Source organism: Felis catus, chromosome A1 (assembly GCF_018350175.1).
Source record: "Felis catus isolate Fca126 chromosome A1, F.catus_Fca126_mat1.0, whole genome shotgun sequence".
In the NCBI taxonomy this organism is placed as follows: domain Eukaryota; kingdom Metazoa; phylum Chordata; class Mammalia; order Carnivora; family Felidae; genus Felis; species Felis catus.
Genome location: NC_058368.1, coordinates 49,097,100 through 49,115,243, shown reverse-complemented (window position 1 = coordinate 49,115,243; position 18,144 = coordinate 49,097,100).

The window sequence follows — 18,144 nt, the reverse complement described above, 5'->3', positions numbered from 1 at the left end:
GTATAGGTGAAATATTAATGGCCATGTGGGGATGATTGTTGGAACTGAGTCGTGGGCATGATATGAGGGACTCATTATTATTTATTTCCTACTTCTACATGTTTTTGAAATCTTCTATAATAAGCTTTTAAAACATTGTTTTATCGAATATAAAATCAATCAGTAACTTACTGTGTGTTTCACATGATAGATAATGTTCTAAGGGAAAAATGCTGTTAAAATCTCATCAGAGATAAGACATATAAATATATGCAATAAATCATAACTTAGTTTCTTGACTGAAGTCTGCTATACCATTTTTAATATTTCAAGAAGAGTAAGAAAATAATTACCCCAAAGCTACACAGGCTACCTGCCATACCAAGTTATTCTCTTTTGACTAAAGTAATATCAATTCAGTGTTACCAACTTGATTATCTTATTTGAAAAATATATTACTTAATATTTGATAGGGAAAATCTTTCATAATAAGTGATATTCCTTGTGAGGTTGTGGGATTTAAAAACAGTCTCTCTTGGGGTGCCTGGGTGGCTCAGTTGGTTAAGCATCTGACTTCATGTCAGGTCATGATCTCACAGTTCATGAGTTCAAGCTCCACATCAGGCTCTCTGTTGTTAGTGCAAAGCCTGCTTCGGATCGCCTGTCTCCCTCTCTCTCTCCTCCCCTCCCCACTCACGCTCTCTCTCTCAAAAATAAATAAACATAAATAAAAATAAAAACAGTCTCTCTTTCAATCTTATAAAACCTTGGTGCTATTGACTGAATTGCATCCCCCCTTCCCTGAATCATATTTTGAAGGCCTAATCCACAATGGGATGTTATTTGGAATAAGGAAGTACTTAAGTGATATCATCAAGGTCCTGATAGGATTAGTGTCCTCACAGGAAGATATATGAGAGAGTTTGCACATTCTCTCTCTGCCATGTAAGAAGGCAGCCACCTGAAAGTCAGGAAGAGGGCCCTCACCAGAAAACAAACATTACCAACACCTTGATCTCAGACTTCTGGTTGCCAGAACTGTGAGAAAATTAATTTCTGCTACTTAAGGCCTTTGTTTATTTATGGTATTTGTAATCACAGCCCACGCTAAGAGATTTTGGTACTGAGAGTAAGGTACTGTCACAAAGACTTAAACATATGGAGACAGCTTTGGAACAGGTTAATGGGTAGAGGCTGGGAGAGTTTTGAGATGCATGCTAGAAATATGGATGTTAAGGATGATTCTATAAGGTCCCACATGGAAATGAGAAATAAGTTTTGGAAACTGGAGGAAAGGTGATCCTTGTTATAAAATGACAAAGAACTTGGCTGAACTGTGTTCTAATGCTTTTGAAAGGTAGAGTTTGGGAGCAATGAAATTGCATATTTAGCTGAAGAGATTTCTAAGCAAAGTGTTGAAGGAGCAGTTGGTACCCCAAATGCTTATAATAAATTGCCAAAGCAGAGAGGTGAATTAAAGAGGAAAATATTAAGCAAAAAGGAACCAGAACTCAAAGATTTAGAAAATCCTCATCCTATCCATATTGCAAATAAGTGAGAAAGTTTGTTCTAAAGAGAACACTAAGGGTATGGCTGAAGAATAATTTGTAATAAGAATATGAGTGTAATACATGTACCTATCAATCATTGTAGTAGAATATAGGACTAGATATGGGATTATACCAGTGAAACACTGCCAGCTAAGACTAAAGGGGAAAGAAAAAGTGAGACAAAATGAAGGAAGCCTGTCAGAATTCCTAGATCCTACAGCACAAGACATAGAATTATTCACTTGCAAATATGTACTGTTTTTCAAGAAAAGAGATGAATGCACCGATTCAGGGAACATAAGGGCCACTCCCTCAGTTTCAAAGGGTGGGTCCATTGCCTCAGTTTCAACAGGAAGAGATAGCCTCTACCTGAAGCCTTGGATGTAGGGCTGCCCTATAGTCTTGAAGGTGCAACCCCCACCCAACAGTGTTGGGACTGCCCCCTCCCCCAACTCTTGAGTCTGGAAGGCAGGACATGAAACCAAAGAGGACTATTCTTGAGCCTTAAGATCAAATTGAATTTGCCTTGCTAGGTTTTGGACTTACTTGGGAATGACCATCCATTTCTTCTTGTCTATTTCTAACTTTTGAAGTGAGAATATCTACCCCATGCCTCTCCACCACTGTATATTAGAAGCACATAACCTGCCTGGTTTCTTAGTTCATAACAGGAGAGGAATTTTGCCTCAGGATCAATCATATTTCAAGTATCACCCATGACTGATTTAGACAATATTTAGATGAGACTTTGGACTTAAGCTTTAAAATTTGTACTAGGATGGGCTGAGCCCTAGGGGCTGTTGAGATGCAACGCAAGTTATTTTCCATGAAATGAAGACATGAATTTTGAAGGGCCAGGGGTGTAATATTATGACTGAATTTTGTTTTTCCAAAATTCATATGTTTAAGCCCTAATTTCTAATGTTACAGTATTCAAAGTAAGAAAGGAATTAAATATGGTCTTAAGAGTGGGGTCCTGATAAGATTAGAGTCCTATAAGAATACTACCAAAGTTCTTTTCCTTTCCCTGTTTCTCTCTCTTTCTCCCTCCCCCTTCTCTCTCTCTCCCTCCCCCTCACCTCTCTCTCTCTCTCTCTCTCTCTCTCTCTCTCTCTCTGTCACACACACACACACACACACACACACACACACACACACCCATGTGAGGCATGAAGGTGACTGTTTACAAGCCAGAAAGAGAGCTTTCACCAGAAACAAAGTTGGCTAGTATCTTGATCTTGGATTTTTCAGCCTTCAGATATGTGAGAAAATAAATTTCTGTTGCTTAAGCCACCCAGTCTATGCTATTTGTATGGCAGCCTGAACTAAGACGTTTGTTGTACATAAGAATCACTTGTAGAGATTATTAAAAAGAAACAAAGACAAAAACATGTAATTGTACATTCAGACACTCAGGTTCTGTCTAGGTCACACCCAGGCATCTGGAGTTGTAATAAGCACACAGGTGACACAGTGCCCACCAGAGATCATGTTCATACCCACCCTGTATGTGTGAAGGGAGAACTTCCACAACCGAGGAAACAGCTCTGGCGTTTGTGCTACCTACCCACCTGTTTCACGCTGCATTCCCAGAAAAGAAGCTGGAATGGCACTCATTTCTCTTTGCAAATCAAATAATCAATTTAATAATGTTTAAAGAACTTCCCTAACCAAAGCAGCTAGGAAGCCTAAAATGTTCTCACCAAGTAGAAACGTCTATGAAGGTTCAAATAGCACTTTGTACATATGCTTTGTAGCCTGCCATGCCTTTGGTGGAGCAGAACTGTACTCGTAGCTCATATGCAACTAATTGATAAATTAATGTCCAGAAGCTTGTAGATTCCTGAATCTGAGTAGAACAATTAAGCTTTTCAGACATTGAAGGGATGCTAAAATGCTTCTCATTTTAGTAATTTTCACTAAGAAATTTCACTCCAGATTAGTTTACCCTATGAATCAATGGTTCATTAAAGAAGCCAGATTTACGAAGTTAGAATGAGACTAACACTGTTGTTCCCATATTTAAAAATCACAAAATAATTCAAACCTGAAAAAAAAATACAAAGCTAAGTTAGAATGTCTGACAATACCAAGTGTTGTATTAATATGGAACAACTATAACAAGGCTACTATGAAGGTAAAAGGATGAAACCACTTTGAAAAACTTAATAGCATTTTTATAAAGTTAACCTTATTACAAAACCCCGCAATCCCACTTCTGAGAAAAGAACTGAAAACATACTCACGTATAGACTTGTACTTGAAAGTTTGTAGCAGTTTTTTCTTTCGAATCTCTTTATTACATAATAAACACATTATTAGATGCAAATGAAGACAATTCTCTGTTTCCATTCTCTTTCCAGAGGTGACTGCTATCCTGAAGTTGGTGTGTTCCCTTCTTATATGGGAGTTTATTCTGTTACTACACATGCATGTTTCCATGAAAAAAGAACAGGTGTGTGTGTGTGTGTGTGTGTGTGTGTGTGTGTGTGCTTTTTTAGAAAAATGTATCTAAATCATATAATTTTAAGTTGTAGGCTTTTGCAGTTTGCTCACATTTTATGTGAGCATTATTTCTAGACTTATCTATAACTCTAGTTCCCTTGTACTTATTACTATATGGTATTCTACTCTCCATATATCTGATACATATCCAATTTTGTATTAATGGACGTTAGGATTGTTGCAAAATCCTTTGCTATTATAAACAATTCTTCAGTGTGCAAGAATGCTCATGTTTTCTTGTCCACGTGTGTGAGTCTCTTGAGTGTATACCTAGAAATGGTACCCTAGCTTCTAGGATGTACATATATTCAAACCTACTAACTATTATCATATTTCTTTCCAGCGTGGTTATACTGGATAGTTTCCATCTGCCCTTCCTGACACTGTCCATTCTTTCCCACACTGCTCTGTGACCCAAAAGACTAGCCCATTATGAGCCACATCAACTTGGTTCCCATGACCTTAGGCTTCTATTGGGTTTAGCCAATAGAAAGTACCAGCAGAAGATCAGAGGTCCGAGGTTGGGGTAAATATGCCCCCCACCTGGTGGGATGTGGTTTATCAGTCTCTAGTTCAGCTAGGTGACTCACTCCTAAAAAGACTGCCATCCCTGTCATCACCCTTCAGGCCTAAAGGTAGTAACAGCTTCCTACTATTATTAACCCCATAGTGCTTCACCACCCCTTGTCAACTTCTCTTAGCCTTTACTTTCAACTTTGTAAATAGCCCTTCACTACAGGACTCTTCAATTACTTCTTTTGAGTGTACCATCTGTTTCCTGCTGGGATCCTGACCAATACAGTGGCTTTCCATTTACATATAACACAGGAGAATTCCTGTTTCATCCTTGCCAATACTTGATATTAACAGATTTCTTCATTTTTGCCAACTGGATGCGTATGAAATAAAAACCCATGATTATCTTAATTTGAATTCCCTGATTAGAAGTAGAGCATCTTTTCACATTTACATCGACTATTGAGATTTTTTTCCTCAGGGAATTATCTTTTCATCTTTATTGTCTATATTTCATTAAATTATCTATCTTTTTCTAACAGATTTGTAGAAATTATGTGTATGTACTAAAAACTAACACTGTGTCAATTATAGGTGTTGCAAATATCTTTTTAGTTTGTGGCTTAAAAAATACTTTTGTATCTTTTTAGTGTAGAATGTTTTGAATGAAGTCTAATTAATCAATATTTACGTTTTTGTGGGTTTTGGCTTGCTTATGAAATTTTCCATACTTCCATATCATTAAATCCTCCTCTAATTTTTTTCAATTAAAATTTTTTTCCTCTTATGTATTTTATGCATCTGGAGTTTATTTTTGTTTACAATATGTTGATACAATATTATTATCTTCCATATGGATAGCCAATTGTCCCAACATATTCCAATTAATAGCCTATTCATTCCTCATTGAATTGTAATGACATGTTTGTCATTTAATAAGTTTCTTATGTGCATTAGTCTGTTTCTATGCTCCATATTTCGTTCTACTTTTATATTTATCTGACACTGTGCCAATATCAACGAATATAAATCATTCTAGCTGCATAGATTTTTCATCTCTACAGGAGACCAGGAGCGCTCCCATTTTATTTTTCCTTAAATTGTTTTTGACAACTTTTAGCCATTTATGTTTCCATGTGAATATTACAATAAACTGGCTAAATTCTCAAAAAATAAAAATCTTATTGGATTTTTTTATTGGAAGTAAATTAAATCTGTAGATTAAATCAGTGGAACTGGCTTGTCTATGATATTGACTGAGTATGTGTGTGTGGGCACACACACGTGTGTGTATGTACATGTATGTATATGTCTCTCATTTACCTCTGAAGTTTGAGAACTTTTTAAAAAAAATTAATGTTTATTTATTTTTGAGAGAGACAGAGAGACAGAGAGACAGAATGCAAGCCGGGGAGGTGCGGAGAAAAGGGAGACACAGAATCTGAAGCAGGCTCCAGGCTCTGAGCTGTCAGCACAAAGCCCAGCTCAGGCTCGAACTCATGGACCTTGAGATTGTGAACTGAGCCGAAGTCGGACACTTAATGGACTGAGACACCCCGGCGCCCCAGAAACTTTAATTTAAAAATTGCATGTGTTTTGTTAGATTTATTCCTAAGTACCTTAGATGTTTTTGTTGCTATTGAGGATGAGATCATTAAATTCTTTAATAGAATGCTATATATCAAATTTCTATTTCGAGGTTTAATTGAGCAAACTTTCTGAACACTATTATTAGTATGGATTCAAATATTTTCTTAGATTGATTTTATTTATGGGTAATCTTATCTGTAACAAATGAAGATTTTATTTTATCCTTTGCAGTTCTTAGACTTCTACTTTTTTTTCTTTTTTACTCCTTTATCTTTTTTGTCTTACTGCAATGTTTACACTCTCCAATAAAAATGTTGAATGGTAGGAGAATGAAACAGATATCCTTGTCCCAGCCTTTACTTTAAAGGCAGTGCTTCTAACCTCTCATCGTTAAATACAACGTTCCTTGTAATGTATTGGCAGATACCTTTTGTAAGGTTAAGGAAGGTACTTTCTTTTATAGACTGCTAAGAATTTGTATCACGAATTGGGATGGAATTTTACATGTACTTTTTCTACATCTATTTAATTCATCATTCTGTTTCTTTTTTTATCCAGTTAATATTATCTCTGCGATGAATTATACTAACAGACATTAAACTATTCTTTCCTTCATTGGGTAAATGTTTCAGTTGTTATATTTGATGTGATAATATTTTACTATTTTTGTATTTGTGATTATAAATAATATTGGTCCACAATTTTCCTTTCTTACATTGCCCTACCGATGTTTGGTAACATATCCTTCTGGACAGGGGAAGGGCAGCATAGGAGCTGATAAGATTATTTTATTTGTCTCTTTGTTTGCTGTTTGGCGGTTTTACTAATAGGAATATAGGTATAGGTTTGCTTTAATTTATCTCTGAGATAAATTAGGAGGGCTTCACCAATATGGTGATTCATGTCTTTTATTAATTCCAGAAAATTTCTTACCATTATATCATGGAATACTGTCTTTACCACATTTTTTCTCTTCTCTCCTTTTAGAACTCTAATTTTGGTTATTCTTATTCTTTCCCCCATACCTTTTGATATCTCAGATGTTCTATTTTTTTGTCTGGGTACAGAACTCTAGTTAGTTTTTCAGATCTGTTTTTCAATTTAGCTGTGTAAAATATGTTAACACATTCCTTGATCTCATTTCAATGACTTCCACTTCTTGAAGTTATTTTTTTAAATTCTGTGTTTTTCATAGTAATCTATTCATGGTTTATGATACTTATTCTATTTTTTTCCTCACTTGTATTTTCTGTGTCTTCTGACTCTTTGACAGGGTAGAGTCTTATTTCATGCAGATGTATTTTCCAAGGAAGGTCCATAGAAAAGTCCTTATCATAGCATTCCCAAGGAGCTATGTTTTGTTTTGTACCATATTAGGGGCATTAGTACCAATCAGGAATTTTTTTGTTAATTTCATAAATTGAAAGTGGAACACCAGATGGTTTGCAGGTAATACAAAAGTTGACTTTGATGCTTCTGTTGAGCCTTGTTGTTTCTACGTCTCATTCCAGGTACTTTCCTATTCCAGTGGGACGGTCTCTCTAATCCCTTTCATGGAGAAGGCAACCCTTCCAAAAGTCTTGGCCTTATGAAGGGGCATGATTTCCATCCCCTTTCTTCTCACATGCCCATTGCTATGCCTTTGACCCTACTTGGATAACAAGAACTCAAGCCCTGGCATTTGGGCCTGATATCCCCAAAGTGTAAGTGTAGGGCTTACCTCTTAGGCTTTGAGTTTCCTCTTTCTTCTGGCGTCTGAAGATTTCCATTATTCCTTTCAAGATTAGATACATAGATGATAGATATGATATTTTGCAGCATATCTGTGTGTTAGAGGCATGGAGAGTCTACTTTACCCCATCTTGCCATAGGGCGAGAACAAGATGTCTGAAGTATTTCTGTTCTCAACTGTCTTCCCTGATTCTTTACACTTCTGACCTTTGTCAGGTAAAGCTGGGCATTTGTATCACTATATAGGCGGTATGGTGAAGGCCTTGGCTAAAGATGGGGACCCTAAAGGCCAGGCCTACATCTTTTTCTTACAAGTTTAGAAGACAGACTCACAAAGAGGATAACATTACTTCACTGCTCTTGTCGAATTTTTTGGCATGTCCTAGCCTTTTCTACTGTACTTAGCAACAAACAAACACTTTGCAAGTCAAGTAGCTTTGGCTCTGTCCTAATGCAGCCAGAAGCAGGAGGTCCCAGAGCACTCCTAAAGTGGCCTGTAAAATTGTCAGCTATATTCTGAACAGTCATAGGATTCAGGTTGTTTGACTGAATTTCAAAAAGTATTTCAAATTTTAAAATCGGTTTTATAAGAAAATAAGCAAAGTTCAGTTATATTTCAAACCTTGATTTATTTTTATCAAGTACACTTCATTCATCCTAAGCTTGTTCTATTTTCACTAATTTGTATTAGGGACCCAACACAGCACAAACTGGCTTTGCTTCAGATGTCTTTGTTTGTCAGTGGGAAAACAGTCATCAGGATATTCAAAGGGCATCAGAATTTTCAGAAGCACCAAAAGGGACCTTTGTAATGATTTTAAATTTTCCATAGATTTTCCCTCAATGGTTGTAAAAATCCTTAAACAGCCATGTGAATTATATCACAGTAGTTCACGGGGAATATTTGCTTATTTTCAGCTGTGATATTTCTATAAACAATAGGTCCCCATGAGGAAGCCAGATTCCCAGTGTGGTCGGCTAATAGTTTGCTGTATTTGCCAAATTGGAGAGTTTGGCAATATTATATTCCTCTCTCTGACAGGAGCTGCTTTTTTTTTTTTCCTTCTAACAGAATGAAATTATTTCAGAGTTATGTATAAGATCAACAACATGATACTCACTTTGGCTTCACAGTTTGGGTCCTGGGTCTTTAGTATGACTCTAGATCCTGTATTTAACACCTACTGAGTTAAATGTCTATGGCTCAAGTTTGTCTGACATAAAAGAATCAGATGAAAACAGGAGGATGTGAGGATTCTCCTTTGAACATTTTGCCTGTACATGACACCATTGATTTTCTTGGCGTCATTAAAATATTACTAGTTTTACATATCCTCTTGAGGGACATATAAGCATATTCAATTTGAAAGCATATAAGATGGCATTTATTAAGTAATGTTTTTAAGGGCAAGACACTAGTTTAGGCACTTTCACAAGTAATGTGTTCTTTAACCTGAACACACTCCTTTTGCAGGAGTGTGAAGGAAACATCAATCTAAGCTGTTACTTATCATGGCCAATTCCATTATCTCCTCTCCTATAATTTGTCTGCACTTCTTCTTTGCCTCCCATCCCTTAATGCTAAAGTCCTCATTCATACCTTAGTTGGAACACACACATCAAGTGGCTTTGACACTCAGGTGCAATTACCAATGATGCATTTGCCTCGATGAAAATGTCAGAATGTAGCAGCAGAAAGGTTACCTCCCCACACTGCAGGGATAATCACTCTGCAAAGTGCCAAAGCTCTATTCACTCCACGTTCTTTTCAGATCTAATTCCAGAGAGGTTTCTCACATCAGTCACAGAAACTGATCCCTAAATCTGCATCTCCCGGGACAGTCACACTAATTGGCAATCCCAGGTTTTGTTTTTTTTCTGAGTGCTCAGGAAGGAAAGTTCACCTGTGGAAAATATCAGGTGGGTTTGACTCAGTGGGACCCATTTTTGAAGGGTTTTAACCTCCCGTCTGATAAAGAGCTTCGTTCTTTAGAGTGGCCAGTCACCTCCGTTGGTGTCTGGGGTGGGGGTGGGAGTGCAAGTCAGGGAGAAAGTGCCATCTGGATTCATTATGAGTATCTGGAAGCCCTATCCCTTTCAGCTTCTGAAGATCTCATCTCTTTGTGCCTGTCTTTAATTATCCAATAAGAACAGGTGAGCCAGGAGGCACTTCTGGGGGCTCAGGGAGAGAATGGGAGACAGGAAAACAGAGAGAAAGCGGGGGAGAAGATGAAGGAAAACAGCGTTTCAGTTGTGGTTGCTATTTTGCTCCTCTCCCCAGTTTGGAGAGGAGGTAGGGACACACATGCTGGCTTTCTCTCCAACGCAGCTGAGACCTTTATGAAATCACTGCAGAGGCAGGGGCGGCAGGCACTATTTTTATCTCCAAATTGATTCAGCTGCAGTCGCTGCTGAGCCTCTGACTTCATTGCCGCCCGGCTCCTCCCCCCGCCGCTGCCCGCACTCTCCGCTTCCGCCGGGTTCCGAGACTTATCTGCAGCTCGGCTCTGCGCCGCTCCCTTCCCTCCCGCCCCCCGCGGGGCTGGGCGCTGGCGGGGCTCCTGCCGGAGACGACCGTGACAGGAGCCCTGCGTGCCGCGGGCTCTGACAGCCCACAGGGGCGCGCGGCCAGGCATCGGTGAGCCACTCGGGGTTGTGCCAGGGTCTAATTGTTCGCCCCCTCCCCCCCCCCCCGATTTCCCCTGCCCCGGGGAACGGAATTACAGAGTTCCAAAAAGAAGTGTCGTCAATTGTAATGCTGAGCGCCTGAACATTTGCCAATTGTGCCCCGTCTGAGGAGGGTCTGTGCTTTCAGACGCGGTTGCCAGGTTGACAGGACATTTACAAGCCAGGCTGCTCATCTCCTCCCCAGGTTCGTGGGGCTACACTCTGAAGCTCCTGGAGAGGGCGACTTGCAGGAAAGAGCTAAGGAGAGATCTCCTAGTCCCGGGAGGCAAAAGGACGGGACGGGAAGAGACACCTTTGTTCTGCAGGTGGTATTTGGAGTCGCCCCTCCCCTCCCTCTCCCTGAAATGCTGGGAGCTCTGCCCATACGAGGTAGTTTTCTATTCATCCCTCCACCCCCTGTGCCTAGCAAATTAGGGAATGTTTATTAGGATGAGATCAGTGAGTGGGGGCTTCTTTTAAGTGCTAAAAATATAGGATTAGAAAAACGAAAAACAGAATGTGTTCCTAGGCTGAGGATCAGGTTGTCTCAGTAATTCTTGGGTTGGTTATCCAAACTCTCAGACTTAACATGGATCCTGTGTGGAGCACAGGGCCTGGCAGGCAGGCAGTGAAACATTCAGTGAAGGTGGGTGGGCTGATTGGTTGAGTGCCTGAGAGACTCTCATTCAGGGTGGGCAGGTATAGCCTCTCAGTAAATGTGTGTTGGATAGAGCAGTCAGTGTTCTAGCCACAATGCTGAACAAGACTGGACCCTACTAGAAGGGGCCTATCCACTAGTAGGGAAGATGAGAGATGAGCAAATCCAAAACATAAGTTACAAGACACAAGCCTAGATGGAGTTAGGTTGAAGGTGAAAGGAAAGATGACAGGTAAGGGTACAAATGGAGGCTTCGAGGATGAAGAAGGCTATGAACTAAATAATGATAAGTGGGTGTTATTTGGATGAGAAATGATAAAGAACAACATTTAAGCCCCTGCTGTCCAGTATAACTACTAGTCACATGTAGCTGGTTAAATTTAGATTTAAATTAATTAAAAAAGTTTAAAATTGAATTCTTCAGTGACACTAGTCAATATACAAGTACTCAATAGTCACATGGGGCTAGTCGCGACCATATTGGATAGTGCATATAGTTTTCATTATTGCAGAACCTTCTCTTGGATGGTAAGAAAACAAGGGCATAGGGGCGCCTGGGTGGCGCAGTTGGTTAAGCGTCCGACTTCAGCCAGGTCACAATCTCGCGGTCCGTGAGTTCTAGCCCCACGTCAGGCTCTGGGCTGATGGCTCAGAGCCTGGAGCCTGTTTCCGATTCTGTGTCTCTCTCTCTCTCTCTCTGCCCCTCCCCCGTTCATGCTCTGTCTCTCTCTGTCCCAAAAATAAATAAACGTTGAAAAAAACAAAATTAAAAAAAAAAAAAGAAAACAAGGGCATAAACAAAGGCACTAGAGTAGAAAAACTCAGGATAAGAAAAGGTATGCTCAATAGCTTGGAGTGACTGGAACAATGGATGAATAAAAGGAAGCAATCAGAAATAAGGGGACCAGAGGATGCAGGCTACCAAATTTGAGGCTCAGGAATTAAACATATTTGCAAGTAATAGGTAATCCTCAAAGGTCCATAAGCAGGGAGATAGACATGATCAGAACCATGCTTCTGAAAGACACACACAAAGGCTGTGTTTAAGATAGTTTGGAATGTTTTTTCTTTGTTTTTTTGGTTCAGAATCTTTACATGTCTATTGTTTAATTCTCAAAACAAGCCTCTGCCTACAGCAGGTATGGAAGAAAGTTTCCAGTGTCACTAGAGAGTGGAAGAACCATGGAAAAAGTCACAAAGGAGAAAAAAAATCCTACCTTTGAAAAACACCTTCCTTCCCCTACCACATTGTCCCATTGGTGAATTTTCCCTCTTATATCAGAAGCTCCTGAGATATGTTACTGTTCCTTCCAGGAGTTGAACTACAGTAATAGAAACTGATAACCCTGAAGAAGAGGCAAAAGTCATGTGACAAAGTAGCTTCAGATTTGAAATAGGAAAGACAAAATCACAACAACAAATTGGAGCCATTTAAAAGAAAAACATAGGGAGGATTTAGTGTGATCAACAGGGCTGTGTGGATGGTGCCCCCTGGAGTTGGTCACGCACAGCATGCTCAGATGACCACAAGCAGGAAGAGAAAACAGCTGGACCCCTCTGCCGAGAGGATGGTAAAGCCTGAGAACAGTATTAAAAATCAAGCATGATACGGGTATTCCTGAGAAAAACCTTTTGGAGACCCTCAAATCATACTTCGTGGGTAACTTTAAATTCAGAGTTTGGGAAGAAGAGCCTGGATCAAGCCAACTCAGGATGGCTTTCTATTCTTGCCATTCTAGCCATTCTAGTCAGATGCCCCTGGGTAGGCTAATTAACTTCTCTGCCCCTAAATTTGCTCATCTGTAAATCTATAAAAATTTATAACTAGGGGCATCTGGGTGGCTCAGTCGATTAAGTGTCTGACTCTTGATTTTGGCTCAGGTCATGATTTCATAGTTTATGAGACCTGCATCGGGTTCAGCCCGGCGCCTGCTTGGGATTCTCTCTCTCTCTCTCTCTCTCTCTCTCTCTGTCTGTCTCTGTCTCTGTCTCTCAATCTCTCTCTCTCTCTCTCTCTCTCTCTCTCTCTCTCTCTCTTTCTCTCTCTCTCTGTCCCTCCCCTGCCTCACTCAAAATAAATAAATAAACTTTAAAACAAAACTTTTTAGTTTATAACTATTCCTTAGGATTGTTGAGAGGATTCAATTATTTCTTCCATACCCGTGAGACGTATAAAACAAGTAGTGGGTGCCAAGTACGCTGGTAAACTTGCCTAAAGATAGGTAAAAGGTTTCACCTTTTCAAGGCAAATGGACTATTCTGGTTCCAGATCAGGAAACATGAAGAATGTTTATCAGACTGCCTTGAAGTCTCCATTCCAGGTCCCCAAGAGTTATCACCCTTCTCTTGGAAAACAAAAAACAAAACAAAACAAAAACAACAACAACAAAGTTTTTTCTAGCTCCCTGGTGAGAGACAGTAAATTCACAGAATATTGCCTGTTGGCCTGCCATCCATCAGTCTAGTTGTGGATGTGAAATACACATTGAGCTGGGGCTTCTGAGAGAAGGTTTATATGGATTTAGTGAGGTGCAAATCCCAGTGCAAAGGTAAACTTTGATTTTTGTTACTGATATAAACACATTGCTTCAGGCCTAAACTCCTGTCCCCTCCTACTTCTAATCCTGCTTTCTTTAAACCCCAATAAACAGAGCAAATTTTGCTGGTTGCCTCATTCCCAATATTGCTGTTGCCTCTTTTGTACAGGTTTGTTTTGTATTCTGGGCTTGAGTAAGCTACAAGTATTTATAGGGCCGTTTCCTCTTCCGGTTTTACCATGTAACAATTACAACATGGAATGTCAAGAAGTCCTATTTTTTTTCCCCCTTGGCTTCTTCTATTTGGGAAAAAGGTTTTCTTCTAATTTTCATCAAAACGGCTGCCTCTTCCAATCTCTTAGGTAGCAAAGTAAATGGAAAAAGAACCTTCTTAAACAAGCTAAATCAAGACCACTATTTTAAAAGGTTTAAAAGAAAGAAGAAGACGGTATTTGAAGTGAGAGAAACAAATGCCTTCTGAAGCTTAAACTAAATCCCCTGAGAAGTGGGGGTAAGCAGATAGATGCCTTTTCTTCCCCCAGAGCACCTCTAGATCCCTTGCTGGCTCATACTAGCTAAGAAATAAGAAAGAGGCAAGTTTAAAACTACATTCATCTTCTGCAAGAAGAAGCTGAGAACTTTGAAGGCATTTTTTTTTCATCATTCTTTTTCTTGCAGCCCCAATTACTCTGGGTATTTCTGAGTTTCTGGCCATTAAAGATGCTTTTTAAATAGAACTTGGATGGTCACACAAGCAACCTTCTCACCAAGCCCAGGTTGATGCGGATGAAACAAATGCCCCTTTAGGACACTGGGTTTTGGAAGGGAGCCCTTTTTCAGGTCCTAATGCAACCTTTTATAGGATTAAGGGTGCAAAGAAAAAGAGACAGAAGTTCATTTAACCTTTCCATAATTGTGTTACCAGTATTTGCTTGCCACCTTTCAGTGTATCTCCCTTACCCTCAGTAGCTTCTCAGTCTGGATTGTACTGATGGACGAAGGCCACCTTAGCTGGCAGGAAATAATCTGGCTCCTGAGCTGAATTTTAGGGTAAGGTGATTCATGGTAAGCTAGATCTTTGTGCTTCTCTTAAATCTCCTGCAGAGAATGCCATGGAGGACCAAATTACACAGCCTTTAACAATAAGGCCCTTGGAGGCCCTCAAATGAAGACAAGGGGTGGCTGGGAGTACTGTCTATTTTTGAGAAGGAGAATTGTTCACTGAGAGCTTGAATTCTATAGGAAGGACTCGGGGGAAAGTCAAGGAAAAAAAAATGTGTTCTTTGCCTGGAAAGCTTTACCTTGGGAATCTTTTAACCACACTAATGACTTTAAATGCGAAAAATTACAGAGGCCTGATTTTAAAACATTTTTGTTGTTGATTTTTGAGTAGATAATTTGACCAAATTATGTGACTATGGAATGAATTACCAAGCTTCCCTCTTGATTTCTGAGTATATTTCTCCATTGTGCATATGAAAGAAAATTTCAAAAGAGCAAAATTAGTGACAACTTCACTGTCTTTCATAAAAATAAAACACAATCCTTTCTGAGCTGGAATACCCCAGCCCAGCTAAAGCTGTGTCTTGAGCACGAGTGGCTCTTACACTGGTAAGAATTTGCTTGTGGAAGATAATGTACAGGATCTGAGCTGGTTGTGAAGATTGGTGAACTCCTTACATACACGCCATGACCTTAAAGTGAGCTCTTTGCACAAGAGGAATGTCTGTTACTAGCATGCAGTATTTTTCTATAGAGGGATATAAAATAGGATGCACGTTATCATTTCATAATTATTCTTGTCCGTTCCATGATATAAGTATGTTTTGTAAGTATTGGCTGTCAAAGACCGTTTTCATTCACTTCAACCAGAAAAAAAAAAATTGTAAACATTATACAATGGCCATAAAAGAGTTAAAACGTGGTGGAGCTGTCATTTCCCTATCTGTAGTAAGTAGCCTCTATGTAGCTTTTTCCACAGAATTTTCAGAAGAATAGACTAAATGGTGAGATTAATAAATTAGATTAAATGTACATGAAAATGTCTGCCAGTTGCAGCCACTATGTAGGTGCTCAATATATATATTTTTCTTCCTTCTAAACAGGTTGGAAATTTTTTCAACCTCATCAAGATTATTTATTGTATTTCTGTAGAAAAAGTCTTTGAATAAAGGAAAAGAACCCTCCATATAGCAGTATAGTCTTAGTAGGATATATCCTAATTTGAGAAGAACATAAAGCACATTTTTTTTTTGAAATAACTGTCTTCTAGAATGAAGGTTAGTAATGCTTGAGCAATTTTTTCTCTTTTTTAAAAAATTTTAATCCCAGTATAGGTAACATAGTGTTATATTAGTTTCGGGTGTAGAATATAATGACTCAACAATTCTGTAGATTACTCAGTGCTCATCATGACAAGTGTACTCTTTAAATTTTTTTTTTTACTTTTTTTTTTTTTTTTTTTTTTTTGAGAGACAGAGCACAACCAGGGGAGGGGCAGAGAGAGAGGGAGATACAGAATCCAAAGCAGGCTCCAGTCTCTGAGCTGTTAGCACAGAGCCTGACCCGGGGCTCGAACCCACAAACTGCGAGATCATGCCCTGAACTGAAGTCGGGCACTTAACCAACTGAACCCCCCAGGTGCCCCAAGTGTACTTTTAATTTCCTTTACCTGTTTTATCCATCCCGTCACCCACCTTCTCCCTGGTATCTATCAATTTGTTCTTATAGTTACGAGTCTGGTCTTTTTATTTGTTTCTTTTTTTTTTTTTCTTTGTTTTGTTTCTCAAATTCTACATGTGAGTGAAATCATATGGTATTTGTTTTTCACTGACTGACTTGTTTCACTTAACATTATACCCTTTGGATCCATCCATATAAGGGATCCATTATGCCCTTTGGATCCATCCTTTGCAAATGGAATGATTTTATTCTTTTTTATGGCTAAGTAATATTGCATTATTTATTCTTTATCCATTCATCTATCATTGGATACTTGGGCTGCTTCCATAATTTGGCTGTTATAAATAACACTGCAATAGGATAGGGGTGCTTGTATCTTTTTGAATTAATGTTTTTGTGTTCTTTGGATAATACCCAGTAGTGAAATTATTGGATCATATGGTAGTTCTGTTTTTATTTTTTTGAGGAACCTCATACTATTTTCCATAGTGGCTGCACCAATTTACATTCTCACCAACAGTGCAAAGAGTTCCTTTTTCTCTACCTCCTTCCTCACCTTTACTTGTTGTTTCTTCTGTTTTTGATCTTACCCATTCTGACATGTATCAGGCAATATCTCATTGTGCTTTTTTTTATGTTTATTTATTTAGAGAGAGAGTGAACGCAGGGGGTGGGGGGGGCATAGAGGGATAGAGAGAGAATCCCAAGCAGGGTCCACACTGTCAGTGCACAGCCCAACGTGAGGCTTGAACTCAAGAACCGTGAGATCATGACTTGAGCCGAAACCAAGAGTCAGACACTTCACCAACTGAGCCGCCCAGGTGTCCCTCTCATTGTGGTTTTGATTTCCATTTCCCTGATAATGAGTGATGTTGAGCATCTTTTCATGTGACTGTTGGCCATCTCTATGTCGTCTTTGGAGAAATATTTGTGTATGTCTTCTGCCCATTTTTAATTGGATTATTTGTTCTTTTGGTGTTGAGTTGTATAAGTTCTTTGTATATTTTGGATACTAACCCTTTTGGATATGTTATTTGCAAATATCTTCTCCCATTCATTAAGTTGTCTTTTTAGTTTACTGACTAGTTCCTTTGCTGTGCAGAACTTTTTATTTCGATGTAGTCCCAATAGTTTAGTTTTGCTTTTATTTCTCTCACCTCAAGAGACATATTTAGAAATATTGGTAAAGACAATGAAGAAATTACTGCCGGTGCTTTCTTCTGGGTCTCACATTGAGATCTTTAATCCATTTTGAGTACATTTTTGCATGTGGTGAAAGAAAGTAGTCCAGGTTCATTCTTTTGCATACAGCTGTCCAGTCTTCTCAACACCATGTATTGAACAGACTTTTCCCCCATGCATATTCTTACCTCCTTTGTAGAAGATTAATTGACCATATAATCATATGTTTATTTCTAGGCTCTCTATTGATCTATGTGTCTATTTTTGTAACAGTAACATAGTACTTTGATACTACGACTTCGTAGTATATCTTGAAATATAGGATCTTAATACCTCAGTTTTGTTCTTTTTGAAGATTGTTTGGCCTTTTGGGGTCTTTTATGGTTTCATACAAAATTTTAGGATTATTTATTCTAGTTCTGTGAAAAATGATATTGGTGTTTTGATAAGGATTGCATTAAATTGTAGATTGCTTTGGGTAGTTTGGACATTTTAACAATATTTGTTCTTCCAGTCCATGAGCATGGAATATCTTTCCATTTATTTG